Genomic DNA, 25,311 nt, shown 5'->3' with positions numbered 1-25,311 from the left:
AGGCAAGGCGCTTGAAAAAACAATAGAAAAGCACTTACAGGACGGCGAAAAGTGGCACAATCAGAAGGGGCACGACGGGGGCAGAAGCGCAAGGAGGCAAGGTGCTGAAAATATAGAAAAACACTTACAGGACGGCGGAAAGCGGCACACGGGTCATGTGAAGCTTACTAGAGCCCACTAGACACCAGGGATGAGGCGCAGGAGGATGCCTGCGGGTGGAGGAGGGCCTCGAACACGCTAGCAGCAGCGTGGGCGGGGGTCAGAGGCAGGAGACAGCAGGTTGGTGCTGCGGACGTGGGGGGCAAGCTCTAGACCTAAGGCAGGTCAGAGGTTGTTCACTCGCGACGCGCAGCGGCAGCCATTAAGAAGGGAGGGGGGAGGGAGGAGCAGCCGGGAGGCGGGAGGGAGCGGCGAATGGTAATATTGTTCATGTCCCTTGGAGCAGGGGTGATATTCTGTCTTTTACAAATGACTATCCTAATTTGAGAGAGAAGCCAGTAGAATGATACCAGCAGACAGACAGGTTTGTGAAACTTGCACAATGCCTGTGGGAGTAATTGAACACTCTATTAGAGATAGTAGTTCCAGCTGATTTGTGGATGGACTGCAAGAGGAGCATAGATTGGCCGACAAAAGAACCACAGAGAGATCAGGTTACAGGTATGCTGTCTCCTGAGGTAATGAAATATTATTACAAAGTGATTGAATTCTTAAAGACGAGAATTTCGCCCCAAAACTTTGACTGGCAGAGAATAGATAGGACCGCTCATGAAGCAAAGGAATCAATACATGCGTACTATGAGAGATTGTTGCAGTCGTTTAAGTATTGCAGTGGTACTGATACAAATTAACCGAAAGACATGATTTGTTTTGTGTTCAGATTTGTATAAGGATTAAGACCTGAAATGAGCCAAATGATTAGGAGTCATTTGATTTGCTGGCAAGCAAAGCTGATTGATGAGGTGTTGTATTATTCAAAGTACTGTAGTGACGAGATTGAGTTGCAGCAGAGAAAGCTGAAAGAAAAGGCGATGGTGATGCAGATTAAAGCAGCGCAAACAGGGAGGCAGGGAAATGTTCCACAGCAGCTACTGCAGCAGAAGCAGGGAAATTTGGAATTTCAGAATCAGATGAGAGGTAGAGGTCGCAGAGGAAATGTAAGCCATCGTCCAGATTTGGGTACTGTAGTGGTTCAGAATGATGTGCAGGGAATGAAGAAATTATTGCTTTGTCACTCTTGCGGAGCGGTCGAACCTTGGAAGCGGGAGTGTCCGTGATGGTACAGGAAGGTGTCATTCAGCAAAAAGGTGAGATCAACTTGTTTCAAAAGATGAGATGGCCGAGGATGGGAGGTCATAATCTGAATTTTCATAACAATATGAATCAATTGCACAATTTTCAACCCATGCAGAAGGTGAAAATGCCACCTGTACAAATGACACAGTTGCAGCCAATGCAACAGCAGGTTCAAATGGAAATTCCCAGCAGCAAATTCAAATACCTCAAGCCCTAATTGAACAGCAGCAGGTGATGCTTCCTCAACAGGTCAGAGGTCAGAAGTTTAACCAGAGTAATAACACAGTACACCAATTCCCTTTACACAGTGAGAATGGAATAAACGATGATTAGGTGAGCAAGGGTTCGGATGAGGAGGAATGTGTGCTTGTAGCTTCCTTATAGGTAGATCACAAAGGTCCCTATGTGAAAGGAAAAGTTATGGGTCACAGAGTTTCATTTCTGGTTGACACAGGAGCTACACACTCTATAGTGTGAACTGCAGAAGTTCCGAATTTGCCCCTTTCAGGAAAGACAGTCAAGATTGTAAGAGTAGCGAAACAGTATATGACCAGCCCAATTACAGAACCAGTTAGGTTAAAATTGGCAACTTGCAATGATTGCACAAATTCATAGTCTGTGATTCAAGTCTGGTATCCCTGCTGGGAAGAGGCTTTCTGTTTAAAAGCAGGTGCTTGATTGGTTGTTCAAATGATGGACTCAAGATGCCGACGAATAATGATGATGAGGATGACCCAGCTGCAGAGACCGAGGGTGAGACAATAAATAAGTAGTACCCCCTGGTTGATTTCTTTCCAGGATTCAAAGTAAAGGAGCTTTCTCCTCATTTACAGGGAACCGCTGAAAAAAAGATGTGGGATCTGACAGGGAAAGAGATTGGCCTGATAAAGGGAGTGGAGCCAGTTAAGGTTCCTGTGAAGCAGAATGCAATTTTTCCTCAGATTCCCCAGTACCACATGCCACATGATATTCTTATAAAGATTGCTCAAATAATTGCAGAATTTGTGGACCACGGGGCCTTAAAGGAGGTGTTGAGCAGCCCATGTAATTCACTCATAATGGGATTGAAAAAGCCCTGTGGGAAGGTTCAAGTTGTCTAGGATTTGAGAAAAATAAATGACATTGTAATCAAATGTTGCCCCGTCCTGCCAAATCCAGCTGTGATAATGTTTCAGGTTCCATGTGATGCTGAATGGTTCACTGTCATAGACTTGTAACAAGATTTCTTGTCTGCGCCTCTTCATAAGGACAGCCAATTTCGCTTTTGTTTCAAATTTTTGGACCGGGTTTACTGTTGGTGTTGAATTCCTCAAGGGCTTTAGGAGTCCCCTTCCAAATTCAATCAGATCTTGAAGAAGAATCTCGAGTCATTGGAATTGCCTTTCCAATCGACATGGGAACAGTTCATTGATGACTTGCTGATTGCATCCAAAAGGAGGGAGTAGTGCAAGTATGACTTGATTACCTTACTGAACCATTTGGGAAAGAATTGTCATAAAGTGTCACCACTTAAATTGCAATACTGTCAGAAAAAGGTGAAATATTTGGGACACCAGATTGAGAAGGGAATAAAGGAAAATATCCAGAGAAACGGTCTCGACCATATTGCAGATGAGTCCCCCAACTACACAGAGATGTCAGGATGTTTTTAGGGATGGTAGGTTACTATTGCCAATTGATTCCCAATATTTCTGTCATTTCCAAGCCCTTACCAAAGCTGACTCACAAACAAGCCACTGATACCCTAGTGTTAGATCAGACTTGCATGAAAGCGTTTTCTGATTTGAGAGAGAGTCTGTGCAAAGCTCCGGCTTTGAGTATGTCTGACTACACAAAATCATTCACATTGTTTTGTCATGAGCGAGAAGCATGTATTTGTCTGTCCACACAGGTCCATGGAGGCGTATACTGCCCAGTAGTATATTATTCAGCTACTTTAGACACAGTTTTAGCAGTTTTATCAGGCTGTCTGCGTGCAGTTGCAGAAGTTGAACAGAGCCTCACACAGTGTGAAGGCATTTTGAAGGGACATCCTTTAACTATCATGGTCCCTCACTCCATTGAGATCCTACTTACACAAACTAAAACCTAGTACCTAGCAGGTGCCAGATTGACTTGCTAAGGGACGAGTATTCTAGGGTCACCAAATATGTCATTGAAAAGATGTACAGAGCCTAACCCGGCAACTTTGCTTCCAAATTAAAATGTTGCATTTGAAAAACTTGAAGACATTGAGCATGATTGTCTTGAAGTAACTGATTTGTGCACAAAACTGAGAGCTGATATCAGAGACACCCGATTGGAAGAAAGTGACCAAATTATCGTTGTTGATGGTTCCTGTATAAGGGACAATACTAGAGTACTGAGAGCAGGATATGCTGTGTGCACAATTTCTGGTATGCCGGAAGCATCTTGGCTTCGAGGAGTATATTCTGCACAAGTAGTGGAACTGGTAACCCTTACTAGAGAGTGCCATGTTTCTGCTCAGCTTAAAGTTACCATTTACAAGGATAGCCAGTATGGATTTGGAATAGTCCATGACTTTGGCCAGTTCTGGTCACAGAGGGATTTCATGACCACTTCTGGTTCACCAACGAGAAATGGTGAGAGAATTAAAGAGTTGCTCCAAGCTATCCAAATGCCTGAAAAGATTGCCATGGTGAAATGCAGTGCACATCACAAGATTTTCTGTCAATGGGAAATGGATATGCTGATCAAGACGCAAGGTTTTTGTGCATTGAACTGTATATCGTTCAAAGATAAGTGGAAACTGTTACCTGAAGAAGATGAAACATGTCCAAGTTTTGCATTACATGTGATAGGTACATAGGATTAATTGAGAACACTGCAGAGTAATGTTGACAGGGAGGAAAAATGAGGATGGAGCAAACTGAAAGGTGTACAGCGACAGGATGAATTGTGTGTTTCAGAGGAGGGTCAATTAGTTCTGCCAAATAGCCTGTTGTCTCAAATGGCTAGTTTTTATCATGGTCAGGCACATGTTGCAAGGGATGACATGATTCATCTTTTTAAGCATAATTGGTTTAACTCAAGGTTTAGACAAGCTGCTGAAGCAGTTTGCCATTGTTCGGTCATTTGCCAGCAAATGAACGCGGGAAAAGGGACAGTAGTTAATTTGAGCCACATTGGAAGAGCAGGAGGTCCATTCAGCAGAATGCAATAGATTTTATTGAGATGCCTGTGTGTTGAGGTTTGAGATATGTGCTGGCGATTGTCTGCATCTTTAGCCATTGGATTGAAGCATACCCTACATGAAGAAATGACAGCCTCACAGTAGCGAAACTATGACGTAGGGAACTGATACCACATTTTGGTTTTCCGATCTCTTTAGAATCAGATAGGGGTAGTCACTTCAACAATTAAGTAATTAAATTGCTATGTGCAACATTGAACATTAAGCAGAAGTTGCATTGTAGTTACCACCGTGAAGTATCAGGACTAATGGAGCAGATGGATGGTACCTGGAAATCAAGAATGTCAAAAATGTGTGCATCCACGAATTTAAAATGGCCTGACTCACTACCTTTAGTTTTGATGACAATGAGAAACACACCTACAGGAAGACAGGACTGTCATTGCACAAAATCCTCATGGGCAGAGCAATCAGGTTGCCAGTGGTCTCTGCAAATGCCCTGGTGAACATAACAGATTATGGGGGTTATTCTAACTTTGGAGGAGGTGTTAATCCGTCCCAAAAGTGACGGAAAAGTGACGGATTTACCACCAGACGTATTACGAGTCCATTATATCCTATGGAACTCGTAATACGGTTGGTGGTATATCCGTCACTTTACCGTCACTTTTGGGACAGATTAACACTCCTCCAAAGTTAGAATAACCCCCTATATGTTGTTGGACTACTGCAAAGATCTGGCTGATGAGGTTCGCACTTTCTCTCAGCAGGTGGAAGCCACCGCACTGCCACTGATCCAAGATCAAGAACACACCCTGAGAGCTGGTGACTGGGTGGTGGTCCGGAAACACCTTAGTAAAACGTGTTAGGAGCCTCTGTGGAAAGCCTGTTCCACGTAGTTCTGGTTACTACCACAGCTGTGAAGTGTGCTGGAGTACTGAACTGGATTCTCGTAAGCCACACAAAAAAGGTGGCATGTCCTTTGGACAATGAAGAGGAGCTGTTGAGAGTACCAACAACGAACAGACAAGTCTCAGAGCGGGAAGGAGAAAAAAGAGGAACTGAGACCAGATTTGAGTACGTTGAAGATGGTTCAGTCACTCCTGTGAGAGACGAAGGAGAAGGCCTCCTGGAGGTTGAAAGTGAGCCAATTTCAATTGAGTCAATAGGAGAGTGTAGTCAGAGGAGGGCTCTCCCAGAAGTAGAAAATTGTGAGAGACAAACAGAGCAATTGACAGACCCCAGGGTGGAAGGAGTTGAGGAGGATCAAAGCCAATGTGATCTAACTCCTCCTGTCAGTTGCAGGTCCATCAAGAGAAAATCCTGCAGAACAAGAAGACATTTTGGGGCATATTTATACTCTGTTTGCACCGGAATTGTGTCTTTTTTTTTAATGCAATTCCGACTCAAAAGTAACTCCATATTTATACTTTGGCGCTAGACGCGTCTAGCGCCAAAGTCCATGGAGTTTGCGTCATTTTTTAGCGTGGACACCTACTTTGCGTTAATGATATGCAAGGTAGGCGTTCCCATCTAAAAAATTGACTCCGAGGCATGTGCGCCCTATTTAAACTCCCGGGCAAAATTCACGCCCGGGAGTGGGCGGGTCAAAAAAAATGACGTCCAGCCACTTTTGCGCCGTTTTTTAGCGCCTGGTCAAGGCAGGCGTTAAGGGACCTGTGGGCTCGGAAGGAGCCCAGAGGTGCCCTCCCATGCCCCGAGGGACCCCCCCTGTTACCCTTGCCCACCCCAGGAGGACACCCAAGGCTGGAGGGACCCATCCCAGGGACATTAAGGTAAGTTCAGGTAAGTATATATTTTTTATTTTTTTGTGGCATAGGGGGGCCTGATTTGTGCCCCCCTACATGCCACTATGCTCAATGACCATGCCCAGGGGACAGAAGTCCCCTGGGCATGGCCATTGGGCAAGGGGGCATGACTCCTGTCTTTGCTAAGACAGGAGTCATTTCAATGGGGGTTGGGAGTCGGAAAAAATTTCGTAAATCGGGTTGAGGCGAAAAATTTGCCTCAGCCTGACTTGCCCCATTTTTTGGCGCCCAAGCTCCATATTCCCCTACGCCGGCACTGCCTGGTGTACGTAATTTTTTTTCACGCACATCAGGCAGCGCCGGCGGCTAACGCCGGCTAACGTCATTGAATAAATACGGCGCCCGCATGGCGCTTCAGAATGGCGTTAGCCGGCGCTAATTTTTTTGACGCAAAACTGCGTTAGCGCAGTGATGCGTCAAAAAGTATAAATATGGCCTTTTGAGTTTAACACTAAAAAGAACATTGACCAAGGGTCCACTGAAAGTAGATAAGTGGCCTGAGTCACAAGCAAAGAGAAAGGAAGAAGCTGTTGTTGTGACAACAATCGAGGAAGAAGCAGATATAACAAGGAGAGAAGACCTGAGTGAAGGAGAATTGAATGGCAATTGAAAGTGGAAAAGAGAATAGCAAATCAAAGGGATGCAGGTCCTGAATGGGCTTATGCAACAACAAGCAAATGCCAGAAAGAGTTTTTGTCTGTTTGTTTTGATCGAGACATTCCAAAGAGAAAGACACTGTTGAAAGTAACCTGAAAAGAATCTAATAACCTGATTTGACAAAGATGCTAAACTGATTTTGACAAGCTTACCTATGTTTGACAAAGGAACCCGGGAGGTGAGACTGATTGCTGTAAATAGCTGCTGAAAGAAGATTGAAGATTTTTATTTTTGATTGTGGGTAAGACTGTTCTTGACAAGAGTAAAGCCAACCAAACTTCAGCTTTAGAGACAAATACTGCATTAACAGCGATAGAGAAGATTAGGTTAGATGAGAAGTATCTGCACATAGTTAATGCTCAAGGGGAACTTTCTTCCAATGTCTTTTATAGCTTATTGAGTGAGTATTTTGAGATGATGGATACAAAGAATTGTCCTGTGTGTACGCAAATTCCTTCATCAGTCGCGGAAGGAGTTACCTATCATAGTTTGCCCCTTACTTATGGGATACATTGTAGCCTATTACTAACAAGATTTTATAATCAGGAGTACATTCAGTATTTCTACTCCAACCACGATGTGGTGTTTTTATTGGTCCCTATAATTAGATACCTGAGTAGATTAGCAAAGGACAATGACATAGTATAAGTGAGAGGTTTCCTTGAGCCTACATTAACATTTTGGACTGCCTATGCTGAAAGGAATAACCTGACATGCTTGCTTACACCTTTAGAAAAGAGCTTTTTAGATCACACAGATGACAGGAGAAAGGCATTAAAGGAGAAGCAAGAAAGGTGTTTAGAGAAAAGGACTTTTAGAAATTATTATGCTTATAGTGCAATAAAAACACAGGGGGAATTAGCTTTAGAGATGCAACATGTATGGAAGCTTTGTGTATATAGACCTAAATATAGTACTGATACATTATTTGTGGGAATGAGTGAATGTAGACATGTTTGTGTTTCAGAGAGTTAGAAATGGGGTCTTTGGTTGACAGTCAGGTTACCCCCCTATTCAAGCAAGGACCCTCACTCTAGTCAGGGTAAAAGAGAATCACCCTTAGCTAACCCCTGCTTACCCCCTTGGTAGTTTGGCAGAGCAGTAGGCTTAACTTCAGAGTGCTAGGTGCAAAGTATTTGTACCAAATACACAGTAACTTAATGAAAACACTACAAAATTACACAACACAGGTATAGAACAATAGGAAATATTTATCTAAACAAAACAAGACCAAAACAACAAAAATCCACACTACACAAGTCAAGTTATTAATAAAAATGCAAAAAGAGTCTTTAAGTATCTGTAAACACGCACTAACAATGTTAGTGTGAAAAAGTACTTGGGTCAGTCAAAAATATCCCCGTACTGGTGAGTGTGCGTCAAAAAGGGCTTGCGATGCGTCAATTCCACTCAAGAGCGGGACCTTGCGTTGTTTCTCCTTTTATCGGGTCAGTGCGCGTCGTTTCTTCTCTCCGCAGGAGGGTGATGCGTCGATCTGCTCAGCACTCTCGGGTCCGGGCAGTCCTTGTGTTGTTTTTACATGCCCAGCGGTACTTGTGTCGGAAATCCAGCTGCACGGGTTGCGATCTCCCAGCCTCAGACAGCGATGCTGCGCATCGTTTCTCCTGCTCTGTGCATTGATTCTTCGGTCGCATTTTCCGGCGAGCATCTATTTTCAGCCGCTGAGTTGGCGGCGCGTCGTGTCGTTTCTTCAGCTGCAGATGGGAGTTACGTTGATCTTTTCCCCGCACAGCACTTTGTGCATGGATTTCCTTTTCTTTAGGCTGCCAGCTTCTCCGTTCAGGGTCCCAGGAACTCTGTGGGACCCACAGGGCAGAGTAGGAGTCTCTCCAGAGACTCCAGGTGCTGGCAGAGAGAAGTCTTTGCTGTCCCTGAGACTTCAAACAACAGGAGGCAAGCTATAAATCAAGCCCTTGGAGAGTTTTTCTCAAGGTGGAAGGCACACAAAGTCCAGTCTTTGCCCTCTTACTCTGGCAAAAGCAGCAATTGCAGGATAGCTCCACAAAGCACAGTCATGGCAGGGCAGCTCTTCTTCCTCAGCTCTTCAGCTCTTCTCCAGGCAGAGGTTCCTCTTGTTTCCAGAAGGGTTTCTAAAGTCTGTGGTTTTGGGTGCCCCTCTTATACCCAATTTCTCCTTTGAAGTAGGCCTACTTCAAAGTAAAGTCTGTTTTGAATGTGAAATCCTGCCTTGCCCAGGCCAGGCCCCAGACACACTCCAGGGGGTCGGAGACTGCATTGTGTGAGGGCAGGCACAGCACTTTCAGGTGTGAGTGACCACCCCTCCCCTCTCTCCAAGCACAGATGGCTCATCAGGATATGCAGGCTACACCCCAGCTCCATTTGCGTCACTGTCTAGTGTGAGGTCCAACCATCCCAACTGTCAAACTGACACAGACAGGGAACCTACAAACAGGCAGAGTCACAGAAATTGTATTAGCAAGAAAATGCTCACTTTCTAAAAGTGGCATTTTCAAACATACAATCTCAAAATCAACTTTACTAAAAGATGTATTTTTAAATTGTGAGCTCAGAGACCCCAAACTCCACATGTCCATCTGCTCCCAAAAGGCATCTACACTTTAATCAGATATAAAGGTAGCCCCCATGTTAACCTATTAAAGGGACAGGCCTTGCAACAGTGAAAAATGAATTTAGCAATATTTCACTGTCAGGACACATAAACCACATAACTATATGTCCTACCTTAACCATACACTGCACCCTGCCCTCGGGACTACCTAGGCCCTACCCTAAGGGTGTCTGATATGTAAGAAAAGGGAAGGTTTAGGCCTGGCAAGTGGGTACACTTGCCAAGTCAAATTTGCAGTTAAAACTGCACACACAGACACTGCAGTGGCAGGTCTGAGACATGATTACAGAGCTACTTATGTGGGTGGCACAACCAGTGCTGTAGGCCCACTAGTAGCATTTGATTTACAGGCCCTGGCACCTCTAGTGCACTTTACTAGGGACTTACTAGTAAACCAAATATGCCAATCATGGATAAACCAATTACATATACATTTTGTTAAGGAACACTTGCACTTTAGCACTGGTTAGCAGTGGTAAAGTACCCATAGTAACAAAAAAAGCAAAATCAGAGTCCAACCTGGGGACCAGAGGCAAAAAGTTAAGGGAGACCACGCCAAGGATGAAAAAGTCTAACACAGAGTAAATGGACATTTGTGTTGAATGGACATGATCCAGCGATTCCTGGCATATATTATATTTGTAGACTTAGGGGGGTCATTCCAACCCTGGCGGTCGGTGTTAATGCGGCGGCCAACCCGCCAACAGGCAGGCGGTGCAAAAAATGGAATTCTGACCCTGGCGGGAACCGCCAACACAGCCCGCCACTTTAACACTCCGACCGCCACGGCGGGACAAACAAACAGCGCGGCGGTCACCGCCAACAGGCAGGCGGCAGACAATGTACCGCCCACCCTATCACAACTCACCAATCCGCCACCTTTTCCGGGGCGGGAGCCCCGCCGATAAAAACACGGCGGAAACAGACTACGAATGGGAAAAGGCTCACCTCTATACACTCCACGAGGAATCTGGACAGCATGGAACCCGAATTAAACATCCTACCAGCTATTGTCTACCTGCTCTTCTACCAGGAGCACGAACGCCGGCGCAGACGACAACGGTGAGTACCGCACCTACGACACAGGGGAGGGGGGAGGAGAAAAGGTCACGGGCACACACATAAGTGATACATCCACCCCCCACCCCAAATACCTACACACCAATGCAGAGCAACAAGTCAGAGTGACACCCCCAAAACCCCCGGAATAATGCAAAGACAAAATAAAATGATCAGTCAAATAGAAGTATATTATAGCTCAAATGAAGTAATGTGAATGATGAAAGATGAAATATACATATTAAATAAAGTAAAATATATACATAGGCTATAAGTCCTGCACATTTTGCCAAAGTTCCATCTTTCGTGGGCCAATGTGCACAAACACATGGGCAAAGCCCACACACGAGACCAGATACCATTGGAGAGAACACTGCTGGGGCATCAGATGATAAAACTACAGGCACCTCAGGGGGAAGGGAAGGGGGGGCACCTCAGCCACATGAGTCCACGACGCCAGATCCACGAGGGGCCTCCATGCCCACTGTACCATCCTTGGGAGTGCCAAGCCACAGTCTCTCAAGTCTCTACAGTGGGTGGGTTGCCCACTGTTCAATCCTGGGGAGTGCAAAGCCACTGTCTCTCAAGTCTCTACAGTGGGTGTGTTGCCCACTGTTCAATCCTGGGGAGTGCAAAGCCACAGTCTCTCAAGTCTCACAAGTGGGTGGGTTGCCCACTGTTCAATCCTGGGGAATGCAAAGCCACAGTCTCTCAAGTCATTACAGTGGGTGGCCTGCCCACTGCTGTATCTTGGGAAGTGCAAAGCCACAGTCCATCAGGTGGATTACAGACTCCACTGGTCATGGAGGAGGCATGGTGGCCCGAGTGCTTCGTGAAGCCCTGCTCGACACAGAACCGGCACTGCCAATGGGCCAGCGGTGCCTGACAGGAAGGGCCCAGCAGAGCAGTTCAGAGACGGCGGTGCCCAGCGGAGCGGTGCTTGACAGGAAGGGCCCAGCGGAGCGGTGCTTGAGATGAAGGGCCCAGCGGAGCGGTGCTTGAGATGAAGGGCCCAGCGGAGCGGTGCTTGACAGGAAGGGCCCAACGGAGCGGTGCTTGAGATGAAGGGCCCAGCGGAGCGGTGCTTGAGATGAAGGGCCCAGCGGACCGGTGCTTGACAGGAAGGGCCCAGCGGAGCGGTGCTTGAGATGAAGGGCCCAGCGGAGCGGGGCTTGAGATGAAGGGTCCAGTGGAGCGGTGCTTGACAGGAAGGGCCCAGCGGAGGGGTGCTTGAGATGAAGGGCCCAGCGGAGAGGGGCTTGAGATGAAGGGCCCAGCGGAGCGGTGCTTGAGATGAAGGGCCCAGCGGAGCGGGGCATGACAGGAAGGGCCCAGCGGAGCGGTGCTTGAGATGAAGGGCACAGCGGAGCGGGGCTTGACAGGAAGGGCCCAGCGGAGCGGTGCTTGAGATGAAGGGCCCAGCGGAGCGGTGCTTGAGATGAAGGGCACAGCGGAGCGGGGCTTGACAGGAAGGGCCCAGCGGAGCGGTGCTTGAGATGAAGGGCCCAGCGGAGCGGTGCTTGAGATGAAGGGCCCAGCGGAGTGGGGCTTAACAGGAAGGGCCCTGTTCAGCGGTGCTTGTCTTGGCGGGGCCCTGTTCAGCGGTGCTTGTCTTGGCGGGCCCTGTTCAGCAGTGCTTATCACAGCGGCCCCTGTTCAGCAGTGCTTCTCACGGCGGCCCCTGTTCAGCGGTGCGTGTCTTGGCGGGGCCCTGTTCATCGGTGCTTGTCTTGGCGGGGCCCTGTTCAGCGGTGCTTGTCTTGGCGGGGCCCTGTTCAGCGGTGCTTATCACGGAGGCCCCTGTTCAGCAGTGTTTCTCACGGCGGCCCCTGTTCAGCGGTGCTTGTCTTGGCGGGGCCCTGTTCAGCGGTGCTTCTCACGGCGGCCCCTGTTCATCGGTGCTTCTCACGGCGGCCCCTGTTCAGCGGTGCTTGTCTTGGCGGGGCCATGTTCAGCGGTGCTTGTCTTTGCGGGCCCTGTTCAGCGGTGCTTGTCTTGGCGGGGCCCTGTTCAGCGGTGCTTATCACAGCGGCCCCTGTTCAGCAGTGCTTCTCACGGCGGCCCCTGTTCAGCGGTGCTTGTCTTGTGTTTCGAGGGAACCAGACCTGGCCAATACTTCCCGCTCAGTCGCCATCCGACCTTTCGGTTGCGGGGCCCTCCTGTGATGGAGTCCTGGGCCCGTGGGTGTCCTCCGTCACACCCGGAATGGGGCTGGTGGGGCCCTCCTGGCCAGCTCGCCTGCTGCCTGACTTGTCCGCCCGCTGCCCTTGCCCTCTTTCTCTGAATCTCTGGGGCCCTTGCCTCCCTTTGTTGATGTGCCAGGTGACGGGGTAAGGCTACTGTCCTTGGTGGCAGCCGTCTCTGGCTTGTCGCGCCGGCCCTTTGCTTTTTTGGTCCTCTTCCCAGGGGGTGGGCTGGCTGTCCCCTTGCTGCTGCCCGATGTTCCTGCCCTAGGAGCTGGTGGACTCCAATAGCCCTGAACTATGGTCTTAGTAGGTGCAGGGCTTGTGGTGGCTGAGGTGCTGTTTGGACTCTTACGAGATGGAGGGGGTGGGTCAGGTGATGCAAAGAGGTTAATTTTGGAGAGGAACAACTTTTTAGGAGCAAAGGGAAGGGTAGGTGCAGTGGGTATGGGAGTGGAGGAAGAGGATGTGGTTGTAGGAGAGTCAAGTGTGCTGTCTTTGGGTGCAGGTGCTTGTAACGGAGGCTGTCGTGAGGTGGATGGCTGTTGGGTGGGTGGCTGCCTGCGTTTGTGTGTTTTGGAAGAGGGGGTGACAGACACACTGGGAGAGGACACAGGGGACGTGTAAATGGCAGTGGGGGTGGTGACTGCACGTGTGCGGACTGGTGTGGAGGGTGTGCTGGTGATGGACGTACTGGCTGATGGGGGTATGCATGCAGGTGTGAGTGGAGACGTCACAGGGAGGGAGGAGGGAGACGAGGAGGTGGGGGCACAGAGGAGGTAGTGACTGTTGGCATGTCTGCATCTGGATGTTGCTTGGGTGAATGCTTGTGTGATCTGTGGTGCTTATGTCTGGATGAGCTGCCCTTGGGTGTTGAGGTGTGTGCAGGATGGTCTGATGGTGTGGATGGGATAGGCAGAGGAACAGGGGACTGGGACTGGGTGGAGGGAGTTTGAAGAGGGAGGCTGGAGACAGGGACAATGGCTGCCGTCAGTGCTGAGGCGAGAGCGTTGAACGATCGCTGATGGGCAGCCTCACCCGAATAAATGCCCTCCAGGTATGCATTGCTCCGATGCACCTCCCTTTCTACACCCTGGATGGCATTCAAAAGGATAGACTGCCTAACAATGATGGTCCTCAGGAGTTCAATGACCTCCTCACTGTGAGCAGCAGGGGTGACAGGGGCAGGGCCTGAGGTGCCTGGGGCGAAGGAGATGGCCGGCTTCCTGGCCGAGCGGGCACGGGGCAAAAGCTGAGAGGCTGCTGGGAGGGCGGGGCTGAAGCGCTGGGTGGCGGCTGTACCTGTTGTAGCGGTGGGCACGGATGTTGCCGCCACCGCAAGGGAGCTCCCTTAAGAGGACGTGTCGGTGTCGCTGACGTCTCCACGGGTCCCCGTTGTGGAGCCCCCCTCGCCCTCCGTCTCACTGGTGTACTCGGAGTCGGTTGTATGGCCCTCCGGGCCCATGTGAGATGCAGCTCCCTTGTGCGCTGATGCCACTTCTCCTCCGCCTGATGATGCTAATGCACACATGAACAGGAAAACCAAGAAAAAGGGGTGGGAGAAGAAAGAAAGACATGTTGAGTGCATGCATTGGCGGCACCGTTGGCGGAGAGGACAGACACAGAAGCCCCCTGCACTACGCCGCGCACTCGGGGTACACTACTCAATTATTGTGACTTGGCCTACAAGTCTATGGACGACAAATGCACACATAGGTGAGGCCGGACCATGGATAGCTGTACATAGCACCCTACAGAGGTGGGGGGCAGGGGCACAGGGCCATGCCTAACGGAGGGGCCTAGCCTACAGAAAGCGCCCTGGCCTAGAGATAGCCACAGCCCTCCTCCCCACCCAGACACCTCCACTGCGCGCAAAGATAGCAGAATGTGCTGATACTCACCCCCTTGTGTCTGCTGTGATGTCCTCACGCGCCCATCCAAATCGGGGTAGGCCCCCGCCAGGATCCGGGACATCAGGGGGGTCAATTGGCAGCTGGCACCCCTCCTACGTTGGGAGGCCATCCCCAGCAGAGCCTCGGTGGTCTTTCTGCACCCGCGGCGGATGTCCTCCCACCTCTTGCAGCAGTGGGTGCCCCGTCTGTTGTGGACCCCCAGGTCCCGGACGTCCTTGGCGATGGCACGCCAAATGTCGATCTTCTGATGGGAGCTGACCTATGTGACATGGACAGGGTGGGAAAGGAAATATCATCACTTTTCTGCATGGTCGATGTGAGTGGCCCCCCCTCCCAAACCTTGCCATGTGGCACATGCTCTCATCTGTCGTGCGTTGCATTCCTCATTCGCTCCCCTCCCCACCATCTTACATCCACCCCACTCAACACAGGCATAGACCATACTACGTGCTCCCTGTGTACTTACCTGTTGGTCTGGTGGACCGTAGAGTAGCGCATACTGGGGGAGGACCCCATCAACAAGTTTCTCCAATTCCTCAGATGTGAAGGCAGGGGCCCTTTCCCCAGTCGCAGCAGCCATTGTCTCTCCCAGACCGAGGTCACAGCAGCACTTGCAGTATAGGTCCTCTCCTGTGGATGATCAGGTCTCGAGTGATTAAGCAGTTAGAAAATGGCGGTCACGCCCGCGGCGGTGCGTACCGCGACCGCCGGCGCACATCGTCATTGGCTCTTGAAACCCATAGGGTTCAATGTTAACCAATGCGGCTTTGCACCGCGGTCTTCGACCGCCACGGTGTGCCACGCCAGCGCATTGACCTCACATCCCATTGTCACACTTCACAGGTCAGGCAGCCGCCATTTCAAGGGCCCACATGGCTTAATTTCTACTTCGTCACACAGGCCTAGGCCTTGCATTGCCACTCATACAAGCCATTCAATGCATAGCGAATCGTGTACTGTGCAAGCTGTGGGAACGTACCTGTGGGTTGCTTGACTCTGTGCTCCATGTTGTCCTTCCTAGGCACGGTCCGCTGGGACTTGCGAGGAGAAGGACGAATCCTCCCGTGTACAGACCGCTGGTGGACCTGTCGACAATGGAAGAACGACATATCATACTGACATACAGGCTTGACAGAGCCACTATACATGAACTGTGTGCCCAGCTGGAGCCACACCTGATGTCCCCCATCCGCCAACCCACAGGGATTCCCCCTCTGGTGCAGGTTCTGTCAGTACTCCATTTTTTGGCAAGTGGATCATTCCAAACAACAGTGGCCATATCATCAGGGATGTCTCAGCCTATGTTTTCTAAGGTTTTGTCCAGAGTGCTGTCTGCCCTGATGAAATACATGCGGAGCTACATTGTTTTCCCTGAGGTGGGGGATTTGGCTACATTGAAGGGTGATTTCTATGCCCTTGGACATATCCCCAACATCATTGGTGCCATTGATGGGACCCATGTGGCTTTGGTTCCCCCCAGAGAAAGTGAACAGGTGTACAGGAACAGAAAAAGTTATCATTCGATGAATGTCCAGGTGGTCTGTTTGGCAGACCAGTACATCTCCCATGTAAATGCCAAGTTCCCTGGGTCAGTGCATGACGCGTATATCATGCGAAATAGCAGCATCCCGTTTGTGATGGAACAGCTACAGAGACATCGTGTGTGGCTATTGGGGGACTCTGGTTACCCCAACCTCTCCTGGCTATTGACCCCAGTGAGGAATCCCCGGACCAGGGCAGAGGAAAGGTACAATGAGGCCCATGGGCGTACTAGGATGATCATAGAAAGAACCTTCGGCCTCCTGAAGGCCAGGTTCAGGTGCCTGCATATGACAGGTGGATCCCTAATGTACTCACCAAAGAAGGTGTGCCAGATCATCGTGGCCTGCTGTATGCTTCACAATCTGGCTTTGCGACGCCAGGTGCCTTTTCTGCAGGAGGATGGTCCAGATGGTGGTGTTGTAGCAGCTGTGGAGCCTGTGGAGAGTGAAGAGGAGGAAGACGACGGGGACGACACAGACAACAGGGACACAGTAATAGAACAGTATTTTCAGTAGCACACAGGTAAGAATCAACCACCCCATTTTACATTTATCTACAGCCTCCTGCCTCTCTACTGTCTGTGTTTCCACCCAGTTCCTGTTCACTGATTTGTGACTTTACCTTCCCTTTTCAGAGCTGTATGCGCCACTGCGTGACTTCTGCTTTGTTTGCCCATGGACTATGTAGGAGGCTGGACTGGCTTGTAGTGAGTACCTAGGGGTACTTGCACCTTGCACCAGGCCCAGTTATCCCTTATTAGTGTATAGGGTGTCTAGTAGCATAGGCTGATAGATAATGGTAGCTTAGCAGAGCAGCTTAGGCTGAACTAGGAGACGAGTAAAGCTCCTACAGTACCACTTAGTGTCATATGCACAATATCATAAGAAAACACAATACACAGTTATACTAAAAATAAAGGTACTTTATTTTTATGACAATATGCCAAATTATCTTAGAGTGTACCCTCAGTGAGAGGATAGGAAATATACACAAGATATATGTACACAATACTAAAAATATGCAGTATAGTCTTAGAAAACAGTGCAAACAATGAATAGTTACAATAGGATGCAATGGGGAAACATAGGGATAGGGGCAACACAAACCATATACTCCAAAAGTGGAATGCGAACCACGAATGGACCCCAAACCTATGTGACCTTGTAGAGGGTCGCTGGGACTATTAGAAAATAGTAAGGGTTAGAAAAATAGCCCACCCCAAGACCCTGAAAAGTGAGTGCAAAGTGCACTAAAGTTCCCCAAAGGACATAGAAGTCGTGAAAGGGGAATTCTGCAGGAAAGACACAAACCAGCAATGCAACAACAATGGATTTCCAGTCGAGGGTACCTGTGGAACAAGGGGACCAAGTCCAAAAGTCACAAGCAAGTCGGAGATGGGCAGATGCCCAGGAAATGCCAGCTGTGGGTGCAAAGAAGCTTCTACTGGACAGAAGAAGCTTAGGTTTCTGTAGGAACAACAAGGGCTAGAGACTTTCCCTTTAGAGGACCAATCCCTCACGCCATGGAGAGTCGTGCAGAAGTGTTTTCCCGCCTAAAGACCGCCAACAAGCCTTGCTAGCTGCAAATCATGCAGTAAGCGTTTTTGGATGCTGCTGTGGCCCGGGAGGGACCAGGATGTCGCAAATTACGTCAGGAGACAAAGGGGACGTCGAGCAAGACAAGGAGCCCTCTCAGCAGCAGGTAGCACCCGGAGAAGTGCCAGAAACAGGCACTACGAGGATGCGTGAAATGGTGCTCACCCAAAGTCGCACAAAGGAGTCCCACGTCGCCGGAGAACAACTTAGGAGGTCGTGCAATGCAGGTTAGAGTGCCGTGGACCCAGGCTAGACTGTGCACAAAGGATTTCCGCCGGAAGTGCATGGAGGCCGCAGTAGCTGCAAAAGTCGCGGTTCCAAGCAATGCAGTCTGGCGTGGGGAGGCAAGGACTTACCTCCACCAAACTTGGATGGAAGAATCACTGGACTGTGGGAGTCACTTGGACAGAGTTGCTGGATTCAAGGGACCTCGCTCATCGTGCTGAGAGGAGACCCAAGGTACCGGTGATGCAGTTCTTTGGTGCCTGTGGTTGCAGGGGGAAGATTCCGTTGACCCACTGGAGATTTCTTCGGAGCTTCTAGTGCAGAGAGGAGGCAGACTACCCCCACAGCATGCACCACCAGGAAAGCAGTTGAGAAGGCAGCAGGATCAGCGTTACAGAGTTGCAGTAGTCGTCTTTGCTACTATGTTGCAGTTTTGCAGGCTTCCAGCGCGGTCAGCAGTCGATTCCTTGGCAGAAGGTGAAGAGAGAGATGCAGAGGAACTCAGATGAGCTCTTGCATTCGTTATCTAAAGCTTCCCCAGAGACAGAGACCCTAAATAGCCAGAAAAGAGGGTTTGGCTACCTAGGAGAGAGGATAGGCTAGCAACACCTGAAGGAGCCTATCAGAAGGAGTCTCTGACGTCACCTGGTGGCTCTGGCCACTCAGAGCAGTCCAGTGTGCCAGCAGCACCTCTGTTTCCAAGATGGCAGAGGTCTGGAGCACACTGGAGGAGCTCTGGACACCTCCCAGTGGAGGTGCAGGTCAGGGGAGTGGTCACTCCCCTTTCCTTTGTCCAGTTTCGCGCCAGAGCAGGGCTAAGGGGTCCCTGAACCGGTGTAGACTGGCTTAGGCAGAAATGGGCACCAAAAGTGCCCATGAAAGCATTTCCAGAGGCTGGGGGAGGCTACTCCTCCCCTGCCTTCACACCATTTTCCAAAGGGAGAGGGTGTAACACCCTCTCTCAGAGGAAGTCCTTTGTTCTGCCATCCTGGGACAAGCCTGGCTTGACCCCAGGAGGGCAGAAACCTGTCTGAGGGGTAGGCAGCAGCAGCAGCTGCAGTGGAACCCCAGGAAAGGAAGTTTGGCAGTACCATGGTCTGTGCTACAGACCACTGGGATCATGGGATTGTGCCAACTATGCCAGGATGGCATAGAGGGGGCAATTCCATGATCATAGACATGTTACATGGCCATATTCGGAGTTACCATTGTGAAGCTACATATAGGTAGTGACTTATATGTAGTGCACACGTGTAATGGTGTGCCCGCACTCACAAAGTCCGGGGAATTGGCCCTGAACAATGTGGGGGCACCTTGGCTAGTGCCAGGGTGCCCTCACACTAAGTAACTTTGCACCTAACCTTTACCAGGTAAAGGTTAGACATATAGGTGACTTATAAGTTACTTAAGTGCAGTGTAAAATGGCTGTGAAATAACGTGGACGTTATTTCACTCAGGCTGCAGTGGCAGGCCTGTGTAAGAATTGTCAGAGCTCCCTATGGGTGGCAAAAGAAATGCTGCAGCCCATAGGGATCTCCTGGAACCCCAATACCCTGGGTACCTCAGTACCATATACTAGGGAATTATAAGGGTGTTCCAGTAAGCCAATGTAAATTGGTAAAATTGGTCACTAGCCTGTTAGTGACAATTTGAAAGAAATGAGAGAGCAGAACCACTGAGGTTCTGATTAGCAGAGCCTCAGTGAGACAGTTAGTCACTACACAGGTAACACATTCAGGCACACTTATGAGCACTGGGGCCCTGGGTGACAGGGTCCCAGTGACACATCTAAAACAACATATATACAGTGAAAAATGGGGGTAACATGCCAGGCAAGATGGTACTTTCCTACAGACTACAGCTGTGCGACAGTGGTATGTTGTCATCACAATGTAACTGAACATTTTTGCACCGTTATGTCTAATACATTTGTTAAGAAGACAAGCAGACTCCAGATTCTTTGAGTGAAATAAGTGATTTAATTAAAGTGCTACATTTAGGTACATGATTGCAGAACGGTGATGGGTGGGGGTGGAGTAATGTCCATGGCAGAGTCCAGTTCTCAGTGTCACAGGTGCATTGTCCATATGCCTGTGGAAGGATGGAGCAGGGGCAGTTTGAGGTTGGACAGGGTGACAATGTGGGACAGTGGGATGACATCAGGGGGTATCTTATGCTGGCGGGGTCTTGGCATCCTACTCTGTCTTCTTGTGAGATCTCAGGTTCCGCTTGCGGGGTGGTTCTTCTTCTGCAGGAGGTGGGGTTCTGGTGGCCTGTCGTTGTGTGGGGGCCTCCTGTCCACTAGCGCCGGCGGAGGTGGTAGGCTGTTCCTGGTCCAGGCTAGTGACAGGGGCCCTTTGTGGTGCCACATGGTCCCGCAATGTGGTGACTATCTGGTTTAGGGCCACGAACCCCATGTACTGTTGCTCCTGCATGACCTGGATCTCCTGGAACCTGGCCAGTACCGTAGCCATCGTCTCCTGGGAGTGGTGGTATGCTCCCATGATGGAGGAGAGGGCCTCTTGGAGAGTCGGTTCCCTGGGCCTGTCCCCCCCCTGTCGCACAGCAGCCCTCCCAGTTCCCCTGTTTCCCCGGGCCTCTGTCCCCTGGACGGTGTGCCCACTACCACTGCCACCAGGTCCCTGTTGTTGTTGGGGTGGTGGGTCAACCTGGGTGCCCTGTAGTGGTGGACACACCGCTGATTGACGTGTCCTGGAGACAGAGGCATGGGCCCGCTGGGTGGGAGCTGTGCTGGTGTTCCCAGAGGGGGTTAGGTCTGGTGTAGCCTGTGGCTGTCTGTGGGGAACCGACTGTCCCGAGGTCCCCGATGGGCCGGGCTGGTCATCAGGGTCCAGGGACACAGAGCTGCTGTCATCACTGGGGGCCTCTTCTGGGGGTGGGATGGACATCTCTGGACCCTCCGTGGCGGTGTGGTGGCGTTCGGGTCCTGCAGGGGTATAAGAGTATGGTTATTGCTTCTGTGTGTGCCATAGCGTGCAATGGGTGGATGGCCATGTACCCCAGTGCTGGCATTCCCTTGTGGGGGCTGTTGTGAGGGTGGCTTGTGGGGGTGATGGGTGTGTGCAGTGGGCATGCTTTGGGGATGGGTGTCCATGCTTTGGGGACGCACGCAGGGCTAGGTTTTGGGATGGGTGGGATGTGATGGTGAGCCATTTACAAGGAGTTGGTGTGATGGGGGTGGGGGTGAGGGTGGGTGTATGATTTGGAATGCAGGTGGGGAGGGGGTGGCAAGAAGTAGTTAAGATTAGACTTACCAGAGTCCATTCCTCCAGATACTCCTGCTAGGCCCTCAGGATGCAGGATGTGCAAGACTTCCTCCTCCCATGCTGTAAATTCTGGGGGAGTAGGTGGGGGTCCGCCGCCAGTCTTCTGCACCGCTATGTTGTGCCTTGATACCATGGAACGCACCTTCCCCCGTAGGTCGTTCCAGCGCTTCCTTATGTCATCCCGATTGCGTGGATGCTGTCCCACAGCGTTGACCCTGTGGACTATCCTTTGCCATAGCTCCATCTTCCTAGCAATTGTGGTGTGCTGCACCTGTGCACCGAAGAGCTGGGGCTCTACACGAACTATTTCCTCCACCATGACCCTGAGTTCTGCGTCAGAGAACCTGGGGTGTCTTTGGGGTGCCATGGGGTGGTGTGGATGAGGTGAGGGATGTTGTATGTGTTATAGAGTGTGGTGTGTGTGGTGGTGTATGGTGTTTTGTGCGTGGTAATTGTGTGGGTGATGTTTTGATTTGCCTCTGTGTGTTGGTCTACTCTAAGCAGTGCTGTCTCTCTCTGTCCTTCAGTCGCTATTGTGGTCGTAAGGGTTTGTGGTTGATGTGGGTGTGTGTTTTATATTCTATTGGGTGTGTGGGAGTGGTGTGTGTATGTGTATCAGGTGTGTGTATTTCAAATTGTCCAATGTAGTTGTGTTTTGTAAGGGTGTGTGTATTTTGAGCGCGGCGGTGTGTACCGCCAATGGAATACCGCGGTTGAAAGACCGCCGCGTGGATTCGTGGGTCGTAATGGCATGGGCGTATTTCTGTTGGCGTGACGGTGAAGGTTTGGTCATCGCCAGTTTATCGCTGACCTTTGGTGTGGCGGACTTTTGTGGATGTCGGGATTTTGGCGGTTTGCCAGTTGCGGGTCAGAATGACCGTGGCGGGTTACTGCGGCGGTGTTATGGCGGTCTTCTGTCTGGCGGTAAGCGCCTTTTACGGCCGAGGTCAGAATGACCCCCTAAATGTCTATTACCGTCTTCCAAGAGAGAGGACGGTATTGGATTTGTTATTGGGGATAGTTTTCCCAAAGATTTTCTAACTTGATGACTTAAAGAAATTTCCTAAAGTGACTGAATTACATAACATTAGACAAAAGAGAGAGTCTGATTCTGGTGTAGTGGGACATATATTTGGAGCAATGATTACTTCAGTAGGAGTTGTTCTGAATTCGATAAAGATTCAAATGTTGTCTAGTATTTTGGATAACTTGCTGACAAATTGTTCAGGAGCCTTAATCCTGATAGATGCAGAATTAGCCGCAGAAAGAGCTATGACTGCTCAGAATCACCTTGCATTAGACATTCTTTTAGCAAAGGATGGCACAGTTTGTAAAATGCTTTGATGTAGGCATTGCTGCTCATTTATTTCTGAAAATCGTAAATAAATGAGAAGCTTACTTACTAATCTGGCTCATGAGAGTGCTTATTTGAAAGAATTGAAAGAACCAGGTGTTTGGGAGAAGGTTGGCAAAGGATTTGCTTCAGTGGGAAATTGGCTCAGCAACATTGGGAAAGGGATACTATTGAAAATAATACAAGGGATATTGATTATTGTGATTTGCATAACTGGTGCATGGGGAATATGTAAACTGTGTAGGAGAATCAAATTGAAGAAAATGAAAAATAATCAGAGGAGGGAAGAAATGAAAAGGGAAAAATTGTTTAGGAGAAATTTGAAAAGGGACAAAGATTTGAAGGGATAGAGATCACAGAATTTTAGGTGATGCAAACATTTGTGTGGGAAGATTGAGTGTGATAACACATTTAGGGGGTTATTCTAACTTTGGAGGAGGTGTTAATCCGTCCCAAAAGTGACAGAAAAGTGACGGATTTACCACCAGCCGTATTACGAGTCCATTATATCCTATGGAACTCGTAATACGGCTGGTGGTATATCCGTCACTTTACCGTCACTTTTGGGACGGATTAACACTCCTCCAAAGTTAGAATAACCCCCTTAGTCATCAGAGGAGGGATTGTTAAAGTTGAAATTAGTAATGATTATTCGTGTATTCTGAGTGTTGAATTTACGTAAAATGTATTAACTTAGAGAAAAATAATGCATGCATTTGAAGGTGCACCCACCTGAATGGCTGCCACTGTTCACGAAGTGCACTTATTATTATGAATTGATGAGCATATGTTTGATTAATGTAGTAATATGTCATATTAAGGGTTACACATTATGTATTAGCTTAATTAATCACAGGTCGTAATTTAGCGAGGTCTTGGCCTATTTGCACAGCCTCATGTCAAGCTGCATTTCTTAATCGACTTATAAAATGTCTGCTTAGAGATTTACATTGTGATTTTCCACTGTGCTGATGAAGTGCTCATAGCTAAAAGTCTTTCTTGTAGAACTGCCTGCTAGGAGATGATGTATTTGCTGGTGAAACAATGTTTAATGTAATGCATGTAAGACTGACCTTCCCAGGAGAGGACAATGGATGCACTGACTGGAGTATAAGCTGCAACAATATTAATACCTGACAAGCCAAACGATAGGAACAGGAGATGAGGAGCCAATCATCGACATGTGAACCGTGTACCGGTAGAAGTGTAGATTTAGGGTTTTAGTTTCATTGGACTAAAGGAAAACATGCAATTCTTTAACCAATAGGGACATGGAAAGTAGTTTTAGGAAATCTAACTTAGCCGGCTGCACTGAGAGGAGACACCCCATTTTTGCCCAATTTTTCCAGAGGAGAGACATGCTTAACTTTATTGCCTAAGAAGACTTTGCTTTTCTGAACTTTGATGCTGAACATGATGCCATGCTGACCGAACTGATGTCCTATTGATGAAGACTGTCACAGCTTGCTGAACCATACTGAGGACAGGTACACTATGTTACTGATTGCCATGTCTATTTGCTTTTGTTTCTAGGTACAAACCACTAATTCTGGCAGAGCCATTACTGGATGTTTTTCAACATTTGTGTTGACTAAATTATTTTGCATGAAGTCCTAACATGCTATTCTAATTTCATGTTAAATAGGGGTCCCACTGATTATGCTCACTACATGTAATAACAGTTGAGGTATTTTCTTTGCTGAATTCTAAATGTATGTTATATCGTTTGCACAGTTATTCTTGCTATTAAGTTGTACTGTAACCTTGGAATGTGCAGTGGCTCAAGCTTTGATAAGATTGTGATTCTTTTGCTGCTCTGGTCAGCCAGTGTTGTTTCTGTATGTTTATCAATTGATTTTGAGTTTAAGTTACATGACATTAGCATTCTTAATATAGGGAAATAAACATTCTAACTGTTATAAAAGGTGTGCTTATTCGTGGCAGCAAGGTCATGGTGTGAGGAATTTACTGACTCCTAATGATTATTGAAGTCATTGATTATTACTACTATTGATTTCTATTGGTACGGAGTTCATGATGGGAAAAACTCAAAGCCCAGTCAAAAGGTCCATCGGCCTATGTATTTTTACTTATCAAGGTCTGACGCGCTAACACTATGTTATCCAAACAAGATTATTTCTAATAGTCTTGTTTATCACATGATACATTCAAGATTACAGAATCCAAATAATATTCTCAGCGGGATGGTCTCTTTAACCCCCAGGGTACCTGGGGCAAGCTGATCTCCTGGACGAGACCAGCTCGTCCTGCACCCACTCCACGGTGGGGAGCACTAGCGCTCCCCCTATGGGCCTCCCACCCACACCCCCAGTTGAGGATGGAAGGGGAATCCCTTCCCCTTCCACCTCCCACCACACCACTCGGCAATCTGATGACGTCAGCGTGCTCACAGCGCGCCAACGTCATCAGAAGCTGCCGAGGACGTGCAGGAAACCATTTGCTTCCAGCACGTCGGCAGGAGAGGACTTCAAAAGGTAAGAGTTTTTCCTTTCCTCCTGTGCCTGTTTTCAGTGGATTCCTGCTCTACGATCGTGGGTGGGGCCCGTGATTGTGGAGCAGGAATCCCCACTAGGCACCAGGGATTT

This window comes from Pleurodeles waltl, chromosome 2_2, assembly GCF_031143425.1.
Source record: "Pleurodeles waltl isolate 20211129_DDA chromosome 2_2, aPleWal1.hap1.20221129, whole genome shotgun sequence".
NCBI classification, from domain to species: Eukaryota; Metazoa; Chordata; class Amphibia; order Caudata; family Salamandridae; genus Pleurodeles; species Pleurodeles waltl.
The sequence above is the reverse complement of the archived record's forward strand: the minus strand, read 5'-3'. Positions refer to the sequence as shown.